The following is a 27,242-nucleotide window of genomic DNA, read 5'->3' as shown; positions in this document are numbered from 1 at the left end:
ACACCGTTAACCAACAAAAAATTCGTTTCCTATGACAAAAAAAAAAACTAGGGGTAAACGCTAAGTACTATAATTAATTCTGCATGTGTTAGGAACTGTTGAATCAGTATTTAATTTGAAAATGAGCGAGTCAATATTCCAGAATTCTTAAATTATGAATTGTGCAGCCATTGCCTGGAATTCTGAATGACTTAGAGCCTAATCTGGGCATTTAATTATACAGTGTCACTATTTTGACAGAATTCTTAATAATCAGATAGAGAAGACTTTAGTTTTTCACCTTAATGACTTAAAATGCTATATTAGTTGTCATGCTATTGCTTAATGAATAAGAGGTCACATTACGGGGTGCCATTACTTACTGAGGTAGACTAACTATACAGTATTCATAAGCAATTTGCTCACAGTATGAGGTGAAGTAGAATCCACTAGACAATATTATTATTTTAATTACAATTCATTAAAAACTGCAGCAATCTTTATTAACAACTGTATTCAACTGCATATCTTAGGCTATATATGTGAATGAAAAAAATTAGTATGTCTCCAGTATAGGACACAATGCATGCTTCATGGCTCTATTTACTAAATTTAGTACAGGGTACCTTGATTTTACATTAGGTTACATCTTGAGTAGAAGAACCAAAAGTGAAGATGTCATTCAGTTAACTATTTCCAAAGTTTTAAGAACAATATGCATTTTAAATGTTGTTAGAGCCACGGCTCAGATCATTTTGGGGTTCCAATTAGAACTTGGCTTGGGTCTTCTTGCCAAGTTCGGAACACAGATCTAAAAACCTGATCTCACGTGTTTTGGATTGCATTTATGTCAGGTGATGTGAGCTGGTAAAAATTTACTGAAATCACTGTAAATTAATGTTATTGATTTTAATACTATAGTAACAAAAACAGGTCTAATGCTGAGTACACACTGGCCGACATATTGACCGTTCAATTGAACAGCCGATATATCTTGTGTGCGACTGTCAGTTTGTACAGAAGATATGTCCACGAACGATGCTGTTCACAGACATATTGCATTGGCTGTGCAGTACATACGATGGCAGATATATATGCACATCGTGCTGTGTGTATGGGTGGTCAGACAACTGGCCATACACTTGCTGCATAGGATGCTGGTAAGAAGGGTGCAATGCGACCCCAGGCCAGCGGGACCACCGGCCACATGGCAGTGATGGTTGTTCAGTGTGTATGAACAACCATAATCTGCACATATAGCTTTCAGGTATGTACTCAGCTTAAGTTAAATGATTTCAGCAGTTTTCATAAATTTTTAAAGAAATGCAAAGCCGAACCAAAACACTTCAAGGTGGTTTTGCACCCCCCCCCCAAAAAAATGGCGGTTTCAGAGCCAAAACACAGGAGGCGGCGCATATCTCTAATATTTACTAATAGTAATAATTGGGGTTTAGACCCAACAATTATAATTTCATATTGCCATTAATCAAGGCACATCAAACACAAAGAAATGACGACCATGCCCCTAAAACAAAGAGTATTCAGCCATGTAGGTAGCATAAGGAACTTTAGAGCGGATTTGGAGAAATTTAAACAACTCACATTCTTTGGAAGACATTTTCATGAGCAGCATCAAGGCAATCTTAAGGTTCTTAAAGTGTATGGTATAGAAAAAGTGCACTTAGGGATTAGGGGTGGTAATATCACCCAAGAACTTTTAAAAATAGAGAGTCATTGGAATTTCCTAATGGGTGGCCTACAACCTATAGGACTTAATGAATATTTTAATTTTAGGTACTCCTTAGATCAGGGGTCTTCAACCCATGGCCCGCTGGCCATGGGTGGCCCGCGGAGCTCTGTAGGGTGGCCCGTCGACCAGTGGGGACTGTTCCCCGTGGCCAGCCAACAGACTCCATTTGCCGGACGCCGCTGAGATTTTGCTACCAGCGGGTACCCTGCACCGCACCGCAAGCCAGAGGCTGGAGCTCACTCCTGAGCTCCGGCTTCCAGCTCCCGCAATGTGTGCAGTGATGTCTCTCCCATAGTTCAGACAGAAGAGCAGCTGGGCGGACCGGAGGCAGCAGACGCGGGAGAGGGGTTTAAGGTAAGTAGTAGCATTTTTTTTTGTAAGTGGCCTCACTACTGAGGGCACTACTACTAGGGGGCATTACTATTAGGGGCACTACTACTAGGGGCATTCTATTAGGGGCACTACTACTAGGGGGGATTTCAATTAGGGGCACTACTACTAGGGGGGATTTCTATTAGGGGCACTGCTACTAGGGGGTATTACTATTAAGGGCACTACTACTAGGGTCATAACTATTGGGGGCACTACTACTAGGAGCATTACTATTTTGGGCACTAATATTAGGGGCATTACTATTAGGGGGCATTTCTATTAGGGGCACTAGTACTGGGTGCATTACTACTGGGGGCACTAATACTGGGGCACCACTAATGGGGGCATTGCATAGGGAGCACTGTATAAGGGCACCACTTCTGGGGGCACTACATAAGAAGCACTACCACTACTGGGGACACTGCATAAGGGACATACCACTGTGGGCTCTACATAAGGGGCAGCACTCCTGAGGGCACTGAATAAGGGGTACTACCACTAATGGTAGCACTACATAACAGACATTACCACTGTGGGCACTGCATAATGGGCAGCACTACTGGGGGCACTGAATAAGGGGTACTACCACTACTGGAGGCACTGCATAAGGGACATTGCATAAGGGGCACCACTACAGTGGGCATTGCATTAGGGGCACTACTGCTGTGGGCATTATGTGTATGGGGCACTACTGCTGTGGGCATTGTATAATGGGTACTACTACTGTGGGCATTGTGTATAAGGGGCACAAATGTGGGCATTGTGTATAAGGGGCACTGCTGTGTGTCATACATGAATAAAGGACATGTCGTGTAATGTGAACTGATTGAATCAAGATTGTGCTACTGTGTGGCGTATTACTTAGTGGCCCTCAGGCTTTGTTTAATTTTTAAATGTGGCCCACACTGTGTAAAAGGTTGAAGACCCCTGCCTTAGATAATCTAATTTCTCTCCTAATTTGCAATCCTTTTTATAATCAGCATGGATCCTCTGTGAAATCAAGGTTTTAATAACAAAGGATATGGATACTACTATTTTATCAGGACAAATGTGTTTGAATAATGAAGAGTCTATTGTATACCCTAATCTGAAAAAATACCGTTATATTTTTTAAATTCCATTTCACTTTTCAATACGCTATTATCTTGGTGACATTTAAATAATAGCTATTTATTTATGTTTAGAATTATTATATATATGAGATCTAGAGTCACGTTAAATTTAATATTATTATCATCGTTCTACACATTAGGGAGGTGTTAATATTATAGAAGATATATTAAAAAGTGGTTGTTCTGGTTATTTAACACTATCACAATGATAAAGAATTATGGTATTTTTGTACCTATAATTAACATATTTTCACATATATTTAAGCACTTAATTCACATGAATCAATTACTATTAAATTTTGACTCATAATATATACACTACAGTATATACACCATTGACTAGGTTTATTTATTTATCACTAGCATTAAAACATACCTAATTGGGTTATGATAATATTTGTTAAATATTATATTACTTTTATCACACTATAAATTTAAAACTAGGTATCACATTAATCACTTAGTTAATAATTATTTTGTTTGTTCAATCATATTATTAATATGAATTATTTTCACAGCATAGGGAATAGATATAGGCCCTCATTCAGACCCACTCGCGAGCGGCTGTCCGCTTGCAAGTGGGTCGATGGTCTGCACTGCGCATGCGCACGACGGAGGGAGCTCCGTCGTGCGCATGCGCGAGACGCGACGAGCGAAGGACTTTCCTTCGCTCGGAGTGTCTCATCAAAGGGGGCGTGCTGTAGATGTTGACTGACAGCACGCCCCCTTTGGTGGGCGTGCCGTGGGCGTGCCTGCCAGACGGAGGCGCTCCCAAGGGAACGCCTACCGTCTGAAGCCGGCCCCACTGACATCACAAGTGATGTCAGTGGGAGTGATTTTGGCTCTGATAGAGCCAAAATCACTCCTGGCCTTGCGGTTGAAAAACTCAACCGCAGGCTTTTGCTCGCAGTTTCGATGGTCGCGATGGTCAAGACCATCGCGACCATCATCCTGCACGCTCGTATATGCTGTGGGTGGTGACCTCCATATTAATGGAGGTGGGCCCTGATTCAGAGCGAGCGCTCTGGTCAGAGCATCCGGCTCTGAATCAGGGCCATAGACTACTAATAGTTAATTTTTTACATTGATTGTACACAATACTAAGCTATATTATCCAACATAAACACTACTTTATTTTGATTGGTATTTATGCATTAGATATATACCATTAATAATACCTCTTTAAGAACTATCTTCCAGCTGCTGTTGAACTACACAACCCAGAATCCCTGCAACAGTTTCAACATGGCCAAATAGCAAAACTGTGGCAGGGCTTGCTGGGATGTGTAATTCTACAACAGCTGGGGGGACGCTTATTGCCTACCCCTAGGTTAAGCACTAGCGTTTACGCATGTGTAATGGGCCCATAATTGATAATGAATAGGCCCCTTAGTGAAATCTAACAGCCAATCTATATTCACAAGCAAAACTATAACCTGATGCTTACAGTATATTACTAGTGAAAACCTTCATGAATCTTCCGATAATTACAGCTATACTTATGCCCCCAATTGAGATTTTAGTGAGCACATTTTGTTATTTGCGATTTGAGGCACAATTGTAGCCATTTCAGCATCAGTGCCCATGGGCTCTATTTATCAATCTTTTTTTAGTAAAATAATGTGACAACGCGTGGTTTCCTTTTCACACAATTTTTGCATTATTTTAGTTCCACTGAAATTTATTAAAGGGCTTTTGGAACAGTCTTCCCCAAGTTTCCTGACTCCTGCTCTGCTCTGACAGGCAGAGCAGAGACGGGAGACTGCCTCCTGTGATCAGCTTTGTGGTCTAAATAGACCGGCGCCGGCACAAGCGCATGCGCGGAGGCACTGTTACTGTATTTTTTGCGAAAAATACAGTGAGAAGTGTGTGGTAATGATTCGCAGGGAGAGAGCTTTCTCGCAAGCTCTGTCTCTGATTGAGAATTTTAATACATTCTTGTGATCATTCCCAAATTAGTAATGCAAATTTAGGTGAAATTATCACACTACAGCCGCATGAGATTGTAGTAATAGGGACCCCAGAGTTTTGTGCAGTAATTATTACATTGCAGGTGAAAGCAAAGGCTTTCAGTACTGAAAAGTTTGTGACACTAGGGAATGCAAAGTAGAATAATATTTAAACATTACATTAACATCATTATTCGTTTTCCTTTTTATATACAAGGCTGTCAAATGTTGGTGTAAATGAGGTAAGTACTGTACATTAAACTGCTGTTATTACTATGATTTTACCTATTTAAAGTTTACAGATTTTAAAAGCCATGTCTAGACTTGCAGTACATACTACAATAGTGTTTTATTTTAAATACAGTGGCATTTCAAAGTTTTAAATGAGCTTTTTACTTTATTATGGTAGCAAAGTAATTATCTCTGATAGGATTCATACTTCCTGGAACTGTAATGTGACATTTATAGTCATAAAAGTGTTCAGTTTATACTGAATAAATGTATGCACTTCATACCCAAGTGTAAAATAAAAGAAAGAAAATAGTTCACATAGTCATATACACAATGCAGAATAAAGTAGTAAATCAAGGATGCGTCAATTGATTTAAAAAAATATATATATTACTTTAGTTTATGGATTCCATATTTTCAGTATCAGTGTCAAAATGAAAATGATTATACCAATAATTATTATAGCTATACAAAAGTACGGCTAGTGGCGTAATAACTTTTACAGTAGCTCTGCTTCTGTCTGCAATCTGTACATACATATACAGTATACTGTAAACTGAGAAAAACACAGTTATGGATGATTCCCTAGAGTATATATGGAAATATGTAATTTTCCTTGCACGTTATGAATTTGGTATTGTGCATATGCACCAAAACACATACGTGTATGTCCTTATGTGATATTTGTATAGAGATGTGGAACTGGGGCATGAAAGGGCAGCAGATAGAGTAAGCTGTGTAAAATGACATGTTCACCTAACTGCGATTTGGATTGACGTGGATACTGTACATCTTTTAGGAGGCATTTCTCTTACAAGTATTGAAGGCCTGATGCAGTGATATAAAATACTGATTATCAGCTGTACTGTCTAACTGCTTCAGATTCTCATTGGCATTAATGGAGGAAAACAACAGATAATTAGATGTTTTTTAAACTTATATGGAATTTGTAAATCTTGCATTCATTAATAAAATTATCAAGACACTATTTTCCTTGTGTTTATGACACTTCATTACATTATTTCATTGTGACTCAATAAGGTAATGTGACTTTAGCATGTACAGTACTATTAATATAAAATTGTCCATCCAGATCTCTATGATATAGAGGGGCATAAGTATGCACACTTGTTGTGCCTGACCATACATTTTTCATATGCTTACCGGTACTTGGTGCCCCTACACAGGACTTTATGCAACTTGAGTAATTGATTACATGTTCTGAATCTATGTCAGCAATTAAAAGCAAACCCATATGTGTGCTTCAGTGGATACTGGGCCTGATTCAATGCTGGACGGAATTGCAGAGCCGCAAACAGACACCTCCTTGCTGCATCTGTGTTCCCAGCGGTACCAGGGCCGGTACAAGGCTTCTTGGCACCCTAGGCATTTCTTCAGCCTTATGCCCCACCCCCACCCTTGATAGCTACACAAGGCCTTATACAGTGCCCCCAGCAGTGCCCCTTATACAGTGCCCCCAGTAGTGGCCTCCATATGCAGTGCCCCCAGTAGTGCCACCAGTAGTGGTCCCCCCTATGCAATGCCCACAGTGGCGGTCCCACCTATGCAGTGCCCCCAGTAGTGATTCCCCATGCAGTGCCCTCAATACAGTGCCCTTATACAGTGCCCTCAGTAGTGCCCCTTATACAGTGCCCCCAGTAGTAATCCCCCACCTGTGCAGTGCCCCTTATATAGTGCCCCCAGTAGTAACCCTCCCTATGAAGTGCCCCCAGTAGTGGTCCCCCCAATGCAGTGCTCCCAGTAGTAGTCTCCCCCCCAGCAGTGCCTCCAGTAGTAATCCCCCAGTAGCAGCCCTTCCTAGCCGGCCCGCTCTGCATGATGGGAGAGACGTCATGACGTCTCTCCCATCACCCACTGCGGGAACCGGAAAATGGAGCTCATGAGTGAGCTCCAGCCCGACTCCGGCAGTGGGCGCAGCAGCCGATGAAAGTCTGTCTGACTATCATCGGATGCTAAAACAAACACACAGCTGCCGGCACCGGCTGTGTGTTTGTAACTGTCTAGTGTGGCCGCGCTGACTGCAGTCTACACTACACTAGCGCCAGCGGCTGTGTGTTTGTTACTAGTAGTGTAGTGCGGAATGCACTTATGTGCCTAAGTGTGCCTAGTGGTAGTGCCGGCCCTGAGTGGTACGAACGAGGTCACAATGTTGGATCACCATCGTGGCCATCGGTCGCAACCAGTGGCGTCCCTTCCCGCGGTGTCACCTGATGCGAGGAAGGATGCTGTGCTCGTGGCATAGCTGTGCGCCAGCGGAAAGGGGGTGTGGCCTCTCAGACAGGGAGCATGGCCATACGGGAATGGTGTGGCCTTGCAGCCTGAACCACATAGTACCAAATCCCTTCCTTTTTACTGGGAGGTCCAGGGAGGTGCGGACTAACCTGTGTGCAGTGCCGGCTCCCTCACAGTGTCAGGAACGGAGTGCTGCACTTAATACTACAGTGCAGCACCCGGTTCCTGTCACTAAGGGGGGGTTTGCACCTTGGTGACACCCGGGTGCAGCCCGCACTCCCCTTGTGACGCCACTGGTTGCAACGGTTGCCCTTTTGGCCAGGCTGCAGTAGCAGAAGCTTACCGCAGCTTGACTGGGTCTTGGCAGCTTGCGGGGTCAGAAAATCTGCGTCCTCCAATGCAGACCCTGGCCTCGTACCTACTGGAAAACGCTGCTCAGGTACACCCCCACTCTGCCTCCCAAACATTGCAGCCTATCAATAAGGGCTGGGCGGCACTGTGAGCATACTCGCAGATGGACAGCTGCACATGCGCAATCCTCTAACAATCGGATATGTGCGCTAACCATCGGGTTATCGTACATTTCTGAACATCCTGCTGTATATAAAATCTTAAAACACCCTGAACACTATGGAACAACTGTCACCACTTATAAATTATGGGGAAGACATTTAAAAAGCCTGTAAACATTTTATTTGTACATTTATAATAACAATTGGTTGGATTTCAATTGGGCAATATAAAAACAAAGAAAAATCCTTGATAATACTGTTTGGATTTTACTAATGTAAATATATTTTAATTATAACAGTTTTCTTTTGAAAGAGTGCATGCATTTTTATATCTCACTGTTTTGACAGACACAATTATTTCACAGTATATTGTAATCTAATTGTGCCTGTGACATAAGGAGGCAAACCAAAATCCCAGCAAGTCTTGTACACTGTAAGTAGCTAACCATTAAGCAACATTGTCCTGTGCATTATTATGCATTTCAGATCCTGCATCTCTAGGTAACTTGTTATCTTCATGATACAGACATCACAACCACAGGACATACAATCTCCAAGAACATCAAATTTCAATTTCATTACATCTTGCATTTGTATTTTTCGGTATCGTGGCATTCATGTTTCAGGAAAATGAGCTAATTTATATTATATATTTATTATTCAATGTAATCTGTGTTAATACTTTTTCATATGTCTATTTTTTTAGTTTCCAAAAGACTGCTAAGGCTATATATTACTGGTTCTATTACATTCAGATGGTCTATGAATTTTAAAATGCCTATATTAGCTGAGAGATTTGATGCCATGTAAAGACTCTATTACTCATTTATATTATTGCTGATTTGTCAGTGTGAAGAGTTAGCACAGATGTATTCCATGTATTTTTAAAGATTAAATTAAATTATGCTTGCATTATTTAATATTGAATACTTGAATTCTAACATTGGGTGCAGACTTGTATCAAATCTTCAGGTCCATATTACCATAATGAACTAATCTACTCTTGTACGCTATGCATATGATATATTTAGATCTAAAGAACTTTTATGTGGAGTAATAAAAAAAAACACAAATTTGAAAATGTAAATTTTGAACTTAAAACCTTTAACACTGAAAATAATCTCTCATGTACATGTTCATACAAACATTAACCAAATACTTGGATTCATGCCTGAACTCTAATTTAAGAAAGGACAAAATCACATTCTAAGGGGTATATTTACTAAAGTGCAGGATTTTAGAAGTGGAGATGTTGCCCATAGCAACCAATCAGATTCTAGCTATTATCTTCTAGAAGGTGCTAGATAAATGTTAAGTAGAATCTGATTGGTTGCTATGGGCAACCAATAAGAAACAGACATAGGGGTCAATCCTATTCCGAGCAATGATCTCGGCAGTCATCGCAGCAGTGGCCGCACTTTATGGCAGCACGGATTCACCAAATTTTGCTCGCAGCCCTAAATTTGGCGAATTCAAGGTCGAGTCGGGCTGCGAAGGGTGCAATGTGCCGGTCCATTGCCAGCGTTTTAATGCTGTTGCAACGGCGCATCACACCCTTTGCACAGAATAGGATTGACCCCATAGATTGCACAGATAGGTTAAAGAATCCCAACCAGTTTCCCAGGTCACATGAGAGTGTCCAAATACCTGACCACATAGGTGTCTCAGAAATGTTTGTAAGAAAGGAAAAGATAAATATATGCAATGGGGGTTATATTTTAATTGTAAATTAAATATTTGCCAAGTTCCATTGTGTTACTTACCTAAGTGGCAGATACTTATAATCAGAAAGTAAAAATGCATATGGACTATATGGGACTTAACCTTTAGTCTTGGGTGCTATGTGGTTAGCCACAGGAGCAGTTGTTTATCTCAGCTCATATTCTAGGGCTTGTACCCTATGAATTTACCTGATGAATGCTCAGTTGAGGCTACCTCCCACTTATTGTCTGTAACCAATCCTCTGCATTCTGTGGGTATTGTATATAATGTTGGAAAGGACATGTGTGTAGGCGTTATTAAAGAGTTATGTAGGCACACACCAGCGGATGACTCCAACTATGAACAGCCCAGTTACTTAAACAATGGTGTTGGTCTATTGAAGTATAGTACTGTAGGTAAAAGCGTGCACACAGGTAATAGAGTGGAGCTTGAGAGAATCGTGGTTCTATACAGCTCAGCAGACAGTGAGTGTACTGTATGCTGCAAACAAGTAGTGGTGCATGGATGTTGGAACAACTGTATATATGCAGGTATTAATTGGGTCTCTCATAGGAGCTAAGAGACTTCAGTCTCCCACTATGTCTTTCTATACACAGTAGCAAGTAAAGATGGATGCAGTCACATGTGCAGAACCACATCAGGTTGGAGGTTGGACCTCCCAGCAGACTCTGGGTCCTAGTGCCCAGCATGTATGCACAGTGAGGAGACAGTGCAGGAGCGCAGTACTTTATAACATATAAAGCTGGCACTGAACTGTACAGCTATGATCCAGTGATATTCTGAAGTTTGATCCATGGGCATGACTTCATCTAGGAATGGTGGCAGGGATGCAGCCATTGCAACGATCACTTAGCCATCGATGGTCTAACCATGTCCATGTGCAGTATGAGCCGGTATTTCATACATGTGAAATGGAGCTGTGCTGTGGACATTACTGGTATCTGCTGCTGAATGGATGTAATTAGCCATCAGATGAGCCATTAGAAACCAGCATGCAATGGTGGTAATCATCGCAAACCAGATATTGGATGGAAAAAACATTGATGGTTGCCAACCACTGCTCCAACCTAGGAACACCTTGGGCAATGGCCCTGCCTGTGGCTAACCAGCATTCAAGCATAATATGCCATATCAAGCCAGTTTCCCCTATTATAAGGAGCACAATTTGCATCTGCCCCTAATCAACACTATTTCGATTCAATAAAATTGCTTCCTCATAAAATTGGATCTGCATGTGCTAAAAAAAGGAGCATTACATAAGAAAAAAAGGAAGAATCATCTTATAGTTTGTACATCCCCAATTTTCTGCTTTGGAAAATGACCGTCAGCAGTGTGTGTGTTTTATTGCTGAATTATTTAAATATTTTGTAAGAATAAAGCAGAACTTAAACCATCCAGCGACGACTTTGAACCTACGTTTTAGTTTGGCAGCACAACCTTAATCAATATGTTCAAAATATACACTTCCTCTGCAGTCAGCAATGTGCATATGGTACAAGGATATTGTGCATGTACATATTTGTACCCAATCTTTGCTCATGAACAATCCACTATTGAGCTCACATATATTTAAAAAAAAACACAAAAATATTTTGTCACCACAAAAAAGTACACATAATTGTAATAATGTGTTGGATTACATACATAAAATGTTTACAAAGGCTGATAGCTCATTGAAAGCACTGTTAGCATTTAATGGAATACGGATAAATATTTGAATGTATATGATCCTTTTTTTTATGAAAGAGTTCAGATTACAATTATGTAAAAAAATAAATAAATAAAAATGTTTCCTACAGTGTTTGGGTACATACACTGGTTGGCTAAACTTATGATGCATCCTGAAACATGCACAGTCGCCTTGTGTGTGTTTCAGTTATAGGGAAAGCCACAGTCCGGAGGAACTGACTTAAGTTTAAGTAGCTTTCTAAACATAGTAGCATAATGTTAACCACCTATTTTAAAACTGTCCTTACTTTACAATGTTTCTTTTAAAAATCCATTTATTAAACAAATAAGCATGTGTCAATGATGACAATTTGCAATTTATCTTGTCTGACTATACATGGGAAACGCTTAAAAATCATTTAAAATCGTTCAAGAAATAAGCAGTGATTGAAATGTTTAATTTAAATGGAACTCTGGGGCAGATACATCGATGTACATCATTCTATACATTAGTCCAGTATTCAAGTTAATGTCAATCGGATAAGGACGCGATATCAAGCAAAGAAGATTAATTAACCCCAGGGAACATTTTCTTGTTGTCTACATCACCCCAAGAAAATCCCTTTAACTCATTCATGTGTTGATAAGCACAGGAGGCATATGGTATTCATGTGCCCGCTGACTGTGCTTGGGAACTATCTCTTCAGATTAATATACTGTCACAAATCAAGTCATTGTTTTCTGCCTCAAACGGCTCTGACAAACCATACTGTGACACCAGTAATGAATAAGAAATAAACTTGCAAAACTGTCTCTTGTCCCAGGAAATACAAATAAGAGCATTGGGAGCACCTTCTAGAGGAAACCAGACTAGCAATGATAGAGGCTGTCATGTTTGTTACACATGAAAGATGTTAAGCAGTTAATGCTAGGCTATTAGTCACTATTTTAATAACTCCCACTATGAAGCATAAGGAGATAGTAACAAAATCCAATACTGACTGCCACAACACCATGCTGATTTTCATTAAATTTGTTCAAAGGAGACCCAGCATGGAATTATTAAAGTACTTTCATAGCAGATGACTAAAGAGGCTTGTCTATTTATAGAGATCACATTCAATCTTTATTCTCATACACATATGGGCGGCAGACAACATTAAAAATCAAGCTACATTTTACCCATTTTCTTTGCACTGATAAACATAAAACACTGGCTGCAACAAAATGCCTAGTGAGCAGAATAAAAGGGAAAAATCATATTTTTGACGTAAACAGATCACTGGGATGTTCTGATCTCTGGTTTGCATCTGTACTAAGTGATTACGACATTTTACAACAACATTTTTTTTAATGAAATTATCTCTGCTTGGTAATCCAAGATAAATAGAGTGAAAGTTTCATTAAAAATATTTAATAGCTCTTAATATAGATAAATAGAATATTGTCATTGTCCCGAATTTGCAGCTGTGGTAAACAGTCGCTCGTAATACAGTGTAATGTAATGATAATGAAGAATACATTTGCTGAAATGCGATTGTTCCTATTATTATCATCGTTAATGTGCTTTAATCTACAACAAATGAAAAACAGTGATTTATTTATACATTTTCACACTGAATTTAATTTCATATATAAACTTTCAGAGACCTTAAGACTAGAAAGTACATTTTCAAAGTAATTCTGCAGAACATGAGCCCATTTTCACATGTGGCTGCGGAATTTAGCATGTTTCTCCAGTAATATTTGCCCTTGTGTTCCATGCAGAATTTCACCAATAATTGCTCCCAAACATTTTGTATGAAAACACTATAAAAGGTTCAGTTACAGTATACTAATTACTGCTCGACCGATCTGCAGATATATCTGCTAATGATGGTTGTTCATACACACTGAACAATCGTCATTGCCATCTAAAGATATATCTGTTGTGAGGATACTGGCCAATTAATCTTTTACTCCATACACACTGTAATTTACATAGTGGGCTGGCCTATGGAAGAGTACACAGGGAAAGGAAATAGGCCCTCTATTCTCCTGTTATCCTCTGCTGCTGTATCAGCATCTGTGTCATAGTACCTTGTGTCAAAAACAGTAAAGTATAAGTAGTGTATGCGCCTGGATTACACAGGAATAGAGCATTGGCATATGCGCCTTGGTAACACCAGGAGAGAACAGTAGTATATGCGCCTGGGTTACACCAAGAGAGAACTTTAGTACATGCGCCTTGGTAACACCAGGAGAGTAAGAGGAAGGGCTCTAGACTGCACACCCTAATAGTAATGAAAGGTGCCATCATGCTGAGATTTCAAAGTGACATATACAAAAAACAAAAAACAGAGTTGCAGATGCACTATGCGATCATTACTGTATACATTTAAATTCATAATATAACATTTCAGAGGTAGTTTGTATATCAATGGCCACTGATATGCAAACTATCTCTGAAATTTTATATTATCAATTTAAATGTATACAGTAATGATCGCATAGTGCATCTGCAACTCTGTTTTTTCTTTTTTGTATATGTAACACCAGGAGAGAACAGTAGTATATGTGCCTGGGTTACACCAGGAGAGAACAGTAGTATATGTGCCTGGGTTACACCAGGAGAGAACAGTAGTATAAGCGCCTTGGTAACACCAGGAGAGGACAGTTGTATATGTGCATGGGTTACATCAGGAGAGAACAGTAGTATATGCGCCTTGGTAACACCAGGAGAGGACAGTTGTATATGTGCCTGGGTTACACCAGGAGAGAACAGCAGTACAGGTCCCTGGGTTACACCAGGAGAGAACAGTAGAATGTGTGCCTGTGTTACATTAGGAGAGAACAGTAGTATATATGCCTGGGTTACACCAGGAGAGAACAGTAGTATATGTGCCTGGGTTACACCAGGAGAGAACAGTAGCATATGCGCATGGGTTACACCAGGAGAGAACAGTAGAATATGTGCCTGTGTTACATCAGGAGAGAACAGTAGTATATGTGCCTGGGTTACACCAGGAGAGAACAGTAGTATATGTGCCTGGGTTACACCAGGAGACAACAGTAGTATATGCGCCTGGGTTACACCAGGAGAGAACAGCAGTACAGGTCCCTGCAGTGGCAAACGTAGGATTTCTAGAGAGGGGTTTCCAAATGCTTGATTTTAGAGTGAGTGTGGCAGTCCATAAAGAGGGTAGAATTAGTAATTAACCAGCTGTAATATGCGTTCTACAAAGTGTATAATTCCAGCATGTACAGGACCAGCGATCACAGTAAGCCATTAAATGCGGAGTTATGGCTATCCTGTCTAAGCTGAATGTTTTTATTTTAGATGTGCACACTATTTCAGCAATGTCGGGAGCAGCAGAATAACCTAGCAGTGCCCTGGACATATATGTACATATTGGGCTCTATAGCAGCACATCCTTAACAGTGAATGTTTTCCAGATCTCCAAGTTGATGCACAGGTTATTTATTACTAGCTAATACATGTTAAAAGATTCACAGGTAGTGCTAATTATTTCATTTGTGATACTGAGCATAACATGCAGTACTAAAATTCTATTATATTACTATTTCTATTATGGTCACAGTGTGGGCTGGGAAGAGGGGTTTCCAGGCAAACGGAACCTCCCCTGCATAAGCCTGTGCCCTGTGTTACGCCAAGAGAGAAGAGTAGCATATGTGCCTGTGTTACACCAGGAGAGAACAGTAGTATATGCGCCTGAGTTACACCAGGAGAGAACAGCAGTAGACGTCCCTGGGTTACACCAGGAGAGAACAGTAGTATATGCACGTGGGTTACACCAGGAGAGAACAGTAGTATATGCGCCTGGGTTACACCAGGAGAGAACAGTAGTATATGCGCATGGGTTACACCAGGAGAGAACAGTAGAATATGTGCCTGTGTTACATCAGGAGAGAACAGTAGTATATGCGCCTGGGTTACACCAGGAGAGAATAGTAGTATATGTGCCTGGGTTACACCAGGAGGGAAAAGTAGTATATGCGCCTGGGTAACATCAGGAGAGAACAGCAGTACAGGTCCATGGGTTACACCAGGAGAGAACAGTAGAGTGTGTGCCTGTGTTATACCAGGAGAGAAAGTAGTATATGTGCCTGGGTTACACCAGGAGAGAACAGCAGTACAGGTCCATGGGTTACACCAGTAGAGAAGAGTAGTATATGCGCCAGGATTACACCAGGAGAGAACAGTAGAATAAGTGCCTGGGTTACACCAGGAGAGAACAGTAGTATATGCGCCTGGGTTACACCAGGAGAGAACAGTAGAATATGTGCCTGTGTTACATCAGGAGAGAACAGTAGTATATGTACCCGGGTTACACCAGGAAAGAACAGTAGTATATGTGCCTGGGTTACACCAGGAGAGAAAAGTAGTATATGCGCATGGGTAACACCAGGAGAGAACAGTAGAGTATATGCCTGTGTTACACCAGGAGAGAACAGTAGTATATGCGCCTGGGTTACACCAGGAGAGAACAGCAGTACAGGTCCCTGGGTTACACCAGGAGAGAACAGTAGAATATGTGCCTGTGTTACATCAGCGGAGAACAGTAGTATATGTGTTTGGGTTACACCAGTAGAGAAGAGTAGTATATGCGCCTGGATTACACCAGGAGAGAATTGTAGAATAAGTGCCTGGGTTACACCAGGAGAGAACAGTAGTATATGTGCCTGGGTTACACCAGGAGAGAACAGTAGAATATGTGCCTGTGTTACATCAGGAGAGAACAGTAGTATATGTACCCGGGTTACACCAGGAAAGAACAGTAGTATATGTGCCTGGGTTACACCAGGAGAGAAAAGTAGTATATGCGCATGGGTAACACCAGGAGAGAACAGTAGAGTATATGCCTGTGTTATACCAGGAAAGAACAGTAGTATATGCGCCTCGGTTACACCAGGAGAGAACAGCAGTACAGGTCCCTGGGTTACACCAGGAGAGAACAGTAGTATATGCGCATGGATTACACTAGGAGAGAAGAGAAGAATATGTACCTGTGTTACATCAGGAGAGAACAGTAGTATATGTGCCTGGGTTACACCAGGAGAGAACAGTAGTATATGTGCCTGAGTTACACCAGGAGAGAACAGTAGTATATGTGCCTGGGTTACACCAGGAGAGAACAGTAGTATATGCGCCTGAGTTACACCAGGAGAGAACAGCAGTACAGGTCCCTGGGTTAAACCAGGAGAGAACAGTAGTATATGCGCCTGGGTTACACCTGGAGAGAACAGTAGAATATGTGCCTGTGTTACATCAGGAGAGAACAGTAGTATATGTGCCCGGGATACACCAGGAGAGAACAGTAGTATATGTGCCTGGGTTACACCAGGAGACAACAGTACTATATGCGCCTGGGTTACACCAGGAGAGAACAATAGAATATGTGCCTGTGTTACATCAGGAGAGAACAGTAGTATATGTTCCTGGGATACACCAGAAGAGAACAGTAGTATATGTGCCTGGGTTACACCATTAGAGAACATTAGTATATGTGCCTGGGTTACACCAGGAGAGAACAGTAGAATATGTGCCTGTGTTACATCAGGAGAGAACAGTAGTATATGTGCCTGGGTTACACCAGGAGACATCAGTAGTATATGCTCCTGGGTTACACCAGGAGAGAACAGCAGTACAGGTCCCTGGGTTACACCAGAAGAGAACAGTAGTATATGTGCCTGGGTTACACCAGGAGAGAACAGTAGTATATGCGCCTGAGTTACACCAGGAGAGAACAGCAGTACAGGTCCCTGGGTTAAACCAGGAGAGAACAGTAGTATATGCGCCTGGGTTACACCTGGAGAGAACAGTAGAATATGTGCCTGTGTTACATCAGGAGAGAACAGTAGTATATGTGCCCGGGATACACCAGGAGAGAACAGTAGTATATGTGCCTGGGTTACACCAGGAGACAACAGTTGTATATGCGCCTGGGTTACACCAGGAGAGAACAATAGAATATGTGCCTGTGTTACATCAGGAGAGAACAGTAGTATATGTTCCTGGGATACACCAGAAGAGAACAGTAGTATATGTGCCTGGGTTACACCATTAGAGAACATTAGTATGCGCCTGGGTTACACCAGGAGAGAACAGTAGAATATGTGCCTGTGTTACATCAGGAGAGAACAGTAGTATATGTGCCTGGGTTACACCAGGAGACATCAGTAGTATATGCTCCTGGGTTACACCAGGAGAGAACAGCAGTACAGGTCCCTGGGTTACACCAGGAGAGAACAGTAGAATAGGTGCCTGCGTTACACCAGGAGAGAACAGTAGTATATGCGCCTGAGTTACACCAAGAGAGAACAGCAGTACAGGTCCCTGGGTTACACCAGGAGAAAACAGTAGTATATGTGCCTGGGTTACACCAGCAGAGAACAGTAGAATATGTGCCTGTGTTACCTCAGAAGAGAACAGTAGTATATGTGCCTGGGTTACACCAGGAGACAACAGCAGTACAGGTCCCTGGGTTACACCAGGAGAGAACAGTAGTATATGCGACTGGATTACACCAGGAGAGAACAGTAGAATATGTACCTCTGTTACATCAGAAGAGAACAGTAGTATATGTGTCTGGGTTACACCAGGAGAGAACAGTAGTATATGTACCTGGGTTACACCAGGAGAGGACAGTAGTATATGTGCCTGGGTTACACCAGGAGAGAACAGTAGTATATGCGCCTGAGTTACAACAGGAAAGAACAGTAGTACAGGTCCCTGGGTTAAACCAGGAGAGAACAGTAGAATATGTGCCTGTGTTACATCAGGAGAGAACAGTAGTATATGTGCCTGGGTTACATTAGGAGACAACAGTAGTATATGCGCCTGGGTTACACCAGGAGAGAACAGTAGAATATGTGCCTGTGTTACATCAGGAGAGAACAGTAGTATATGTTCCTGGGATACACCAGAAGAGAACAGTAATATATGTGCCTGGGTTACACCAGGAGAGAACATTAGTATATGTGCCTGGGTTACACCAGTAGAGAACAGCAGTACAGGTCCCTGGTTTACACCAGGAGAGAACAGTAGATTAGGTGCCTGCGTTACACCAGGAGAGAACAGTAGAATATGGGCCTGTGTTACATCAGGAGAGAACAGTAGTATATGTGCCTGGGTTACACCAGGAGAGAACAGTAGTATATGTGCCTGGGTTACACCAGGAGAGAACAGTTGTATATGCGCCTGGGTTACACCAGGAGAGAACAGTAAAATTTGTGCCTGTGTTACATCAGGAGAGAACAGTAGTATATTTGCCTGGGTTACACCAGGGGAGAACAGTAGTATATGTGCCTGTGTTACACCAGGAGAGAACAGTAGTATATGCGCCTTGGTAACACCAGGAGAGGACAGTTGTTTATGTGCATGGGTTACATCAGGAGAGAACAGTCGTATATGTGCCTGTGTTACACCAGGAGAGAACAGTAGTATATGCGCCTTGGTAACACCAGGAGAGGACAGTTGCATATGTGCCTTGGTTACACCAGGAGAGAACAGCAGTACAGGTCCCTGGGTTACACCAGGAGAGAACAGTAGAATATGTGCCTGTGTTACATTAGGAGAGAACAGTAGTATATATGCCTGGGTTACACCAGGAGAGAACAGTAGTATATGTGCCTGGGTTACACCAGGAGAGAACAGTAGCATATGCGCATGGGTTACACCAGCAGAGAACAGTAGAATATGTGCCTGTGTTACATCAGGAGAGAACAGTAGTATATGTGCCTGGGTTACACCAGGAGAGAACAGTAGTATATGTGCCTGGGTTACACCAGGAGACAACAGTAGTATATGCGCCAGGGTTACACCAGGAGAGAACAGCAGTACAGGTCCCTGCAGTGGCAAACGTAGGATTTCTAGAGAGGGGTTTCCAAATGCTTGATTTTAGAGTGAGTGTGGCAGTCCATAAAGAGGGTAGAATTAGTAATTAACCAGCTGTAATATGCGTTCTACAAAGTGTATAATTCCAGCATGTACAGGACCAGCGATCACAGTAAGCCATTAAATGCGGAGTTATGGCTATCCTGTCTAAGCTGAATGTTTTTATTTTAGATGTGCGCACTATTTCAGCAATGTCGGGAGCAGCAGAATAACCTAGCAGTGCCCTGGACATATATGTACATATTGGGCTATATAGCAGCACATCCTTAACAGTGAATGTTTTCCAGATCTCCAAGTTGATGCACAGGTTATTTATTACTAGCTAATACATGTTAAAAGATTCACAGGTAGTGCTAATTATTTCATTTGTGATACCGAGCATAACATGCAGTACTAAAATTCTATTATATTACTATTTCTATTATGGTCACAGTGTGGGCTGGGAAGAGGGGTTTCCAGGCAAACGGAACCTCCCCTGCATAAGCCTGTGCCCTGTGTTACGCCAAGAGAGAAGAGTAGAATATGTGCCTGTGTTACACCAGGAGAGAACAGTAGTATATGCACGTGGGTTACACCAGGAGAGAACAGTAGTATATACGCCTGGGTTACACCAGGAGAGAACAGTAGTATATGCGCCTGGGTTACACCAGGAGAGAACAGTAGTATATGTACGTGGGTTACACCAGGAGAGAACAGTATTATATGCGCCTGGGTTACACCAGGAGAGAATAGCAGTATATGCGCCTGGGTTACACCAGGAGAGAACAGTAGAATATGTGCCTGTGTTACATCAGGAGAGAACAGTAGTATATGCGCCTGGGTTACAACAGGAGAGAATAGTAGTATATGTGCCTGGGTTACACCAGGAGGGAAAAGTAGTATATGCGCCTGGGTAACATCAGGAGAGAACAGCAGTACAGGTCCATGGGTTACACCAGGAGAGAACAGTAGAGTGTGTGGCTGTGTTATACCAGGAGAGAAAGTAGTATATGTGCCTGGGTTACACCAGGAGAGAACAGCAGTACAGGTCCATGGGTTACACCAGGAGAGAAGAGTAGTATATGCGCCTGGATTACACCAGGAGAGAACAGTAGTATATGCGCCTGGGTTACACCAGGAAAGAACAGTAGTATATGTGCCTGGGTTACACCAGGAGAGAAAAGTAGTATATGCGCATGGGTAACACCAGGATAGAACAGTACAGTATATGCCTGTGTTACACCAGGAGAGAACAGTAGTATATGCGCCTGGGTTACACCAGGAGAGAACAGCAGTACAGGTCCCTGGGTTACACCAGGAGAGAACAGTAGTATATGCGCATGGATTACACTAGGAGAGAACAGTAGAATATGTACCTGTGTTACATCAGGAGAGAACAGTAGTATATGTGCCTGGGTTACACCAGGAGAGAACAGTAGTATATGTGCCTGAGTTACACCAGGAGAGAACAGTAGAATATGTGCCTGTGTTACATCAGGAGAGAACAGTAGTATATGTGCCTGGGATACACCAGGAGAGAACAGTAGTATATGTGCCTGGGTTACACCAGGAGAGAACAGTAGAGTATATGCCTGTGTTACACCAGGAGAGAACAGTAGTATATGCGCCTGGGTTACACCAGGAGAGAACAGCAGTACAGGTCCCTGGGTTACACCAGGAGAGAACAGTAGAATATGTGCCTGTGTTACATCAGCGGAGAACAGTAGTATATGTGTTTGGGTTACACCAGTAGAGAAGAGTAGTATATGCGCCTGGATTACACCAGGAGAGAATTGTAGAATAAGTGCCTGGGTTACACCAGGAGAGAACAGTAGTATATGTGCCTGGGTTACACCAGGAGAGAACAGTAGAATATGTGCCTGTGTTACATCAGGAGAGAACAGTAGTATATGTTCCCGGGTTACACCAGGAAAGAACAGTAGTATATGTGCCTGGGTTACACCAGGAGAGAAAAGTAGTATATGCGCATGGGTAACACCAGGAGAGAACAGTAGAGTATATGCCTGTGTTACACCAGGAGAGAACAGTAGTATATGCGCCTGGGTTACACCAGGAGAGAACAGCAGTACAGGTCCCTGGGTTACACCAGGAGAGAACAGTAGAATATGTGCCTGTGTTACATCAGCGGAGAACAGTAGTATATGTGTTTGGGTTACACCAGTAGAGAAGAGTAGTATATGCGCCTGGATTACACCAGGAGAGAATTGTAGAATAAGTGCCTGGGTTACACCAGGAGAGAACAGTAGTATATGTGCCTGGGTTACACCAGGAGAGAACAGTAGAATATGTGCCTGTGTTACATCAGGAGAGAACAGTAGTATATGTACCCGGGTTACACCAGGAAAGAACAGTAGTATATGTGCCTGGGTTACACCAGGAGAGAAAAGTAGTATATGCGCATGGGTAACACCAGGAGAGAACAGTAGAGTATATGCCTGTGTTATACCAGGAAAGAACAGTAGTATATGCGCCTCGGTTACACCAGGAGAGAACAGCAGTACAGGTCCCTGGGTTACACCAGGAGAGAACAGTAGTATATGCGCATGGATTACACTAGGAGAGAACAGAAGAATATGTACCTGTGTTACATCAGGAGAGAACAGTAGTATATGTGCCTGGGTTACACCAGGAGAGAACAGTAGTATATGTGCCTGAGTTACACCAGGAGAGAACAGTAGTATATGTGCCTGGGTTACACCAGGAGAGAACAGTAGTATATGCGCCTGAGTTACACCAGGAGAGAACAGCAGTACAGGTCCCTGGGTTAAACCAGGAGAGAACAGTAGTATATGCGCCTGGGTTACACCTGGAGAGAACAGTAGAATATGTGCCTGTGTTACATCAGGAGAGAACAGTAGTATATGTGCCCGGGATACACCAGGAGAGAACAGTAGTATATGTGCCTGGGTTACACCAGGAGACAACAGTAGTATATGCGCCTGGGTTACACCAGGAGAGAACAATAGAATATGTGCCTGTGTTACATCAGGAGAGAACAGTAGTATATGTTCCTGGGATACACCAGAAGAGAACAGTAGTATATGTGCCTGGGTTACACCATTAGAGAACATTAGTATATGTGCCTGGGTTACACCAGGAGAGAACAGTAGAATATGTGCCTGTGTTACATCAGGAGAGAACAGTAGTATATGTGCCTGGGTTACACCAGGAGACATCAGTAGTATATGCTCCTGGGTTACACCTGGAGAGAACAGCAGTACAGGTCCCTGGGTTACACCAGGAGAGAACAGTAGTATATGTGCCTGGGTTACACCAGGAGAGAACAGTAGTATATGCGCCTGAGTTACACCAGGAGAGAACAGCAGTACAGGTCCCTGGGTTAAACCAGGAGAGAACAGTAGTATATGCGCCTGGGTTACACCTGGAGAGAACAGTAGAATATGTGCCTGTGTTACATCAGGAGAGAACAGTAGTATATGTGCCCGGGATACACCAGGAGAGAACAGTAGTATATGTGCCTGGGTTACACCAGGAGACAACAGTAGTATATGCGCCTGGGTTACACCAGGAGAGAACAATAGAATATGTGCCTGTGTTACATCAGGAGAGAACAGTAGTATATGTTCCTGGGATACACCAGAAGAGAACAGTAGTATATGTGCCTGGGTTACACCATTAGAGAACATTAGTATATGTGCCTGGGTTACACCAGGAGAGAACAGTAGAATATGTGCCTGTGTTACATCAGGAGAGAACAGTAGTATATGTGCCTGGGTTACACCAGGAGACATCAGTAGTATATGCTCCTGGGTTACACCAGGAGAGAACAGCAGTACAGGTCCCTGGGTTACACCAGGAGAGAACAGTAGAATAGGTGCCTGCGTTACACCAGGAGAGAACAGTAGTATATGCGCCTGAGTTACACCAAGAGAGAACAGCAGTACAGGTCCCTGGGTTACACCAGGAGAAAACAGTAGTATATGTGCCTGGGTTACACCAGCAGAGAACAGTAGAATATGTGCCTGTGTTACCTCAGAAGAGAACAGTAGTATATGTGCCTGGGTTACACCAGGAGACAACAGCAGTACAGGTCCCTGGGTTACACCAGGAGAGAACAGTAGTATATGCGCCTGGATTACACCAGGAGAGAACAGTAGAATATGTACCTCTGTTACATCAGAAGAGAACAGTAGTATATGTGTCTGGGTTACACCAGGAGAGAACAGTAGTATATGTACCTGGGTTACACCAGGAGAGGACAGTAGTATATGTGCCTGGGTTACACCAGGAGAGAACAGTAGTATATGCGCCTGAGTTACAACAGGAAAGAACAGTAGTACAGGTCCCTGGGTTAAACCAGGAGAGAACAGTAGAATATGTGCCTGTGTTACATCAGGAGAGAACAGTAGTATATGTGCCTGGGTTACATTAGGAGACAACAGTAGTATATGCGCCTGGGTTACACCAGGAGAGAACAGTAGAATATGTGCCTGTGTTACATCAGGAGAGAACAGTAGTATATGTTCCTGGGATACACCAGAAGAGAACAGTAATATATGTGCCTGGGTTACACCAGGAGAGAACATTAGTATATGTGCCTGGGTTACACCAGTAGAGAACAGCAGTACAGGTCCCTGGGTTACACCAGGAGAGAACAGTAGATTAGGTGCCTGCGTTACACCAGGAGAGAACAGTAGAATATGGGCCTGTGTTACATCAGGAGAGAACAGTAGTATATGTGCCTGGGTTACACCAGGAGAGAACAGTAGTATATGTGCCTGGGTTACACCAGGAGAGAACAGTTGTATATGCGCCTGGGTTACACCAGGAGAGAACAGTAAAATTTGTGCCTGTGTTACATCAGGAGAGAACAGTAGTATATTTGCCTGGGTTACACCAGGGGAGAACAGTAGTATATGTGCCTGTGTTACACCAGGAGAGAACAGTAGTATATGCGCCTTGGTAACACCAGGAGAGGACAGTTGTTTATGTGCATGGGTTACATCAGGAGAGAACAGTCGTATATGTGCCTGTGTTACACCAGGAGAGAACAGTAGTATATGCGCCTTGGTAACACCAGGAGAGGACAGTTGCATATGTGCCTTGGTTACACCAGGAGAGAACAGCAGTACAGGTCCCTGGGTTACACCAGGAGAGAACAGTAGAATATGTGCCTGTGTTACATTAGGAGAGAACAGTAGTAGATATGCCTGGGTTACACCAGGAGAGAACAGTAGTATATGTGCCTGGGTTACACCAGGAGAGAACAGTAGCATATGCGCATGGGTTACACCAGCAGAGAACAGTAGAATATGTGCCTGTGTTACATCAGGAGAGAACAGTAGTATATGTGCCTGGGTTACACCAGGAGAGAACAGTAGTATATGTGCCTGGGTTACACCAGGAGAGAACAGCAGTACAGGTCCCTGCAGTGGCAAACGTAGGATTTCTAGAGAGGGGTTTCCAAATGCTTGATTTTAGAGTGAGTGTGGCAGTCCATAAAGAGGGTAGAATTAGTAATTAACCAGCTGTAATATGCGTTCTACAAAGTGTATAATTCCAGCATGTACAGGACCAGCGATCACAGTAAGCCATTAAATGCGGAGTTATGGCTATCCTGTCTAAGCTGAATGTTTTTATTTTAGATGTGCGCACTATTTCAGCAATGTCGGGAGCAGCAGAATAACCTAGCAGTGCCCTGGACATATATGTACATATTGGGCTCTATAGCAGCACATCCTTAACAGTGAATGTTTTCCAGATCTCCAAGTTGATGCACAGGTTATTTATTACTAGCTAATACATGTTAAAAGATTCACAGGTAGTGCTAATTATTTCATTTGTGATACCGAGCATAACATGCAGTACTAAAATTCTATTATATTACTATTTCTATTATGGTCACAGTGTGGGCTGGGAAGAGGGGTTTCCAGGCAAACGGAACCTCCCCTGCATAAGCCTGTGCCCTGTGTTACGCCAAGAGAGAAGAGTAGAATATGTGCCTGTGTTACACCAGGAGAGAACAGTAGTATATGCACGTGGGTTACACCAGGAGAGAACAGTAGTATATACGCCTGGGTTACACCAGGAGAGGACAGTAGTATATGCGCCTGGGTTACACCAGGAGAGAACAGTAGTATATGTACGTGGGTTACACCAGGAGAGAACAGTATTATATGCGCCTGGGTTACACCAGGAGAGAATAGTAGTATATGCGCCTGGGTTACACCAGGAGAGAACAGTAGAATATGTGCCTGTGTTACATCAGGAGAGAACAGTAGTATATGCGCCTGGGTTACAACAGGAGAGAATAGTAGTATATGTGCCTGGGTTACACCAGGAGGGAAAAGTAGTATATGCGCCTGGGTAACATCAGGAGAGAACAGCAGTACAGGTCCATGGGTTACACCAGGAGAGAACAGTAGAGTGTGTGGCTGTGTTATACCAGGAGAGAAAGTAGTATATGTGCCTGGGTTACACCAGGAGAGAACAGCAGTACAGGTCCATGGGTTACACCAGGAGAGAAGAGTAGTATATGCGCCTGGATTACACCAGGAGAGAACAGTAGTATATGCGCCTGGGTTACACCAGGAAAGAACAGTAGTATATGTGCCTGGGTTACACCAGGAGAGAAAAGTAGTATATGCGCATGGGTAACACCAGGATAGAACAGTACAGTATATGCCTGTGTTACACCAGGAGAGAACAGTAGTATATGCGCCTGGGTTACACCAGGAGAGAACAGCAGTACAGGTCCCTGGGTTACACCAGGAGAGAACAGTAGTATATGCGCATGGATTACACTAGGAGAGAACAGTAGAATATGTACCTGTGTTACATCAGGAGAGAACAGTAGTATATGTGCCTGGGTTACACCAGGAGAGAACAGTAGTATATGTGCCTGAGTTACACCAGGAGAGAACAGTAGAATATGTGCCTGTGTTACATCAGGAGAGAACAGTAGTATATGTGCCTGGGATACACCAGGAGAGAACAGTAGTATATGTGCCTGGGTTACACCAGGAGAGAACAATAGAATAAGTGCCTGTGTTACATCAGGAGAGAACAGTAGTATATGTTCCTGGGATACACCAGAAGAGAACAGTAGTATATGTGCCTGGGTTACACCAGTAGAGAACATTAGTATATGTGCCTGGGTTACACCAGGAGAGAACAGTAGAATATATGCCTGTGTTACATCAGGAGAGAACAGTAGTATATGTGCCTGGGTTACACCAGGAGACATCAGTAGTATATGCTCCTGGGTTACACCAGGAGAGAACAGCAGTACAGGTCCCTGGGTTACACCAGGAGAGAACAGTAGAATAGGTGCCTGCGTTACACCAGGAGAGAACAGTAGTATATGCGCCTGAGTTACACCAAGAGAGAACAGCAGTACAGGTCCCTGGGTTACACCAGGAGAAAACAGTAGTATATGTGCCTGGGTTACACCAGCAGAGAACAGTAGAATATGTGCCTGTGTTACCTCAGGAGAGAACAGTAGTATATGTGCCTGGGTTACACCAGGAGACAACAGCAGTACAGGTCCCTGGGTTACACCAGGAGAGAACAGTAGTATATGCGCCTGGATTACACCAGGAGAGAACAGTAGAATATGTACCTCTGTTACATCAGGAGAGAACAGTAGTATATGTGTCTGGGTTACACCAGGAGAGGACAGTAGTATATGTGCCTGGGTTACACCAGGAGAGAACAGTAGTATATGCGCCTGAGTTACAACAGGAAAGAACAGTAGTACAGGTCCCTGGGTTAAACCAGGAGAGAACAGTAGAATATGTGCCTGTGTTACATCAGGAGAGAACAGTAGTATATGTG

General features: G+C 42.7%; 1 protein-coding gene across 1 annotated transcript in view; it reads right to left on the bottom strand.

The window, feature by feature from the left end:
* The window catches only part of STPG2 (sperm tail PG-rich repeat containing 2), a 975,224-nt gene that overhangs the window by 610,557 nt on the left and 337,425 nt on the right, over positions 1-27,242 (bottom strand). The gene's annotated exons all lie outside the window — the stretch shown is intronic.

Source organism: Taudactylus pleione, unplaced genomic scaffold (assembly GCF_031769625.1).
Source record: "Taudactylus pleione unplaced genomic scaffold, aTauple2 ptg000055l, whole genome shotgun sequence".
Classification (NCBI taxonomy): Eukaryota; Metazoa; Chordata; class Amphibia; order Anura; family Myobatrachidae; genus Taudactylus; species Taudactylus pleione.
This window is presented reverse-complemented; position numbering and strand designations above follow the sequence as displayed.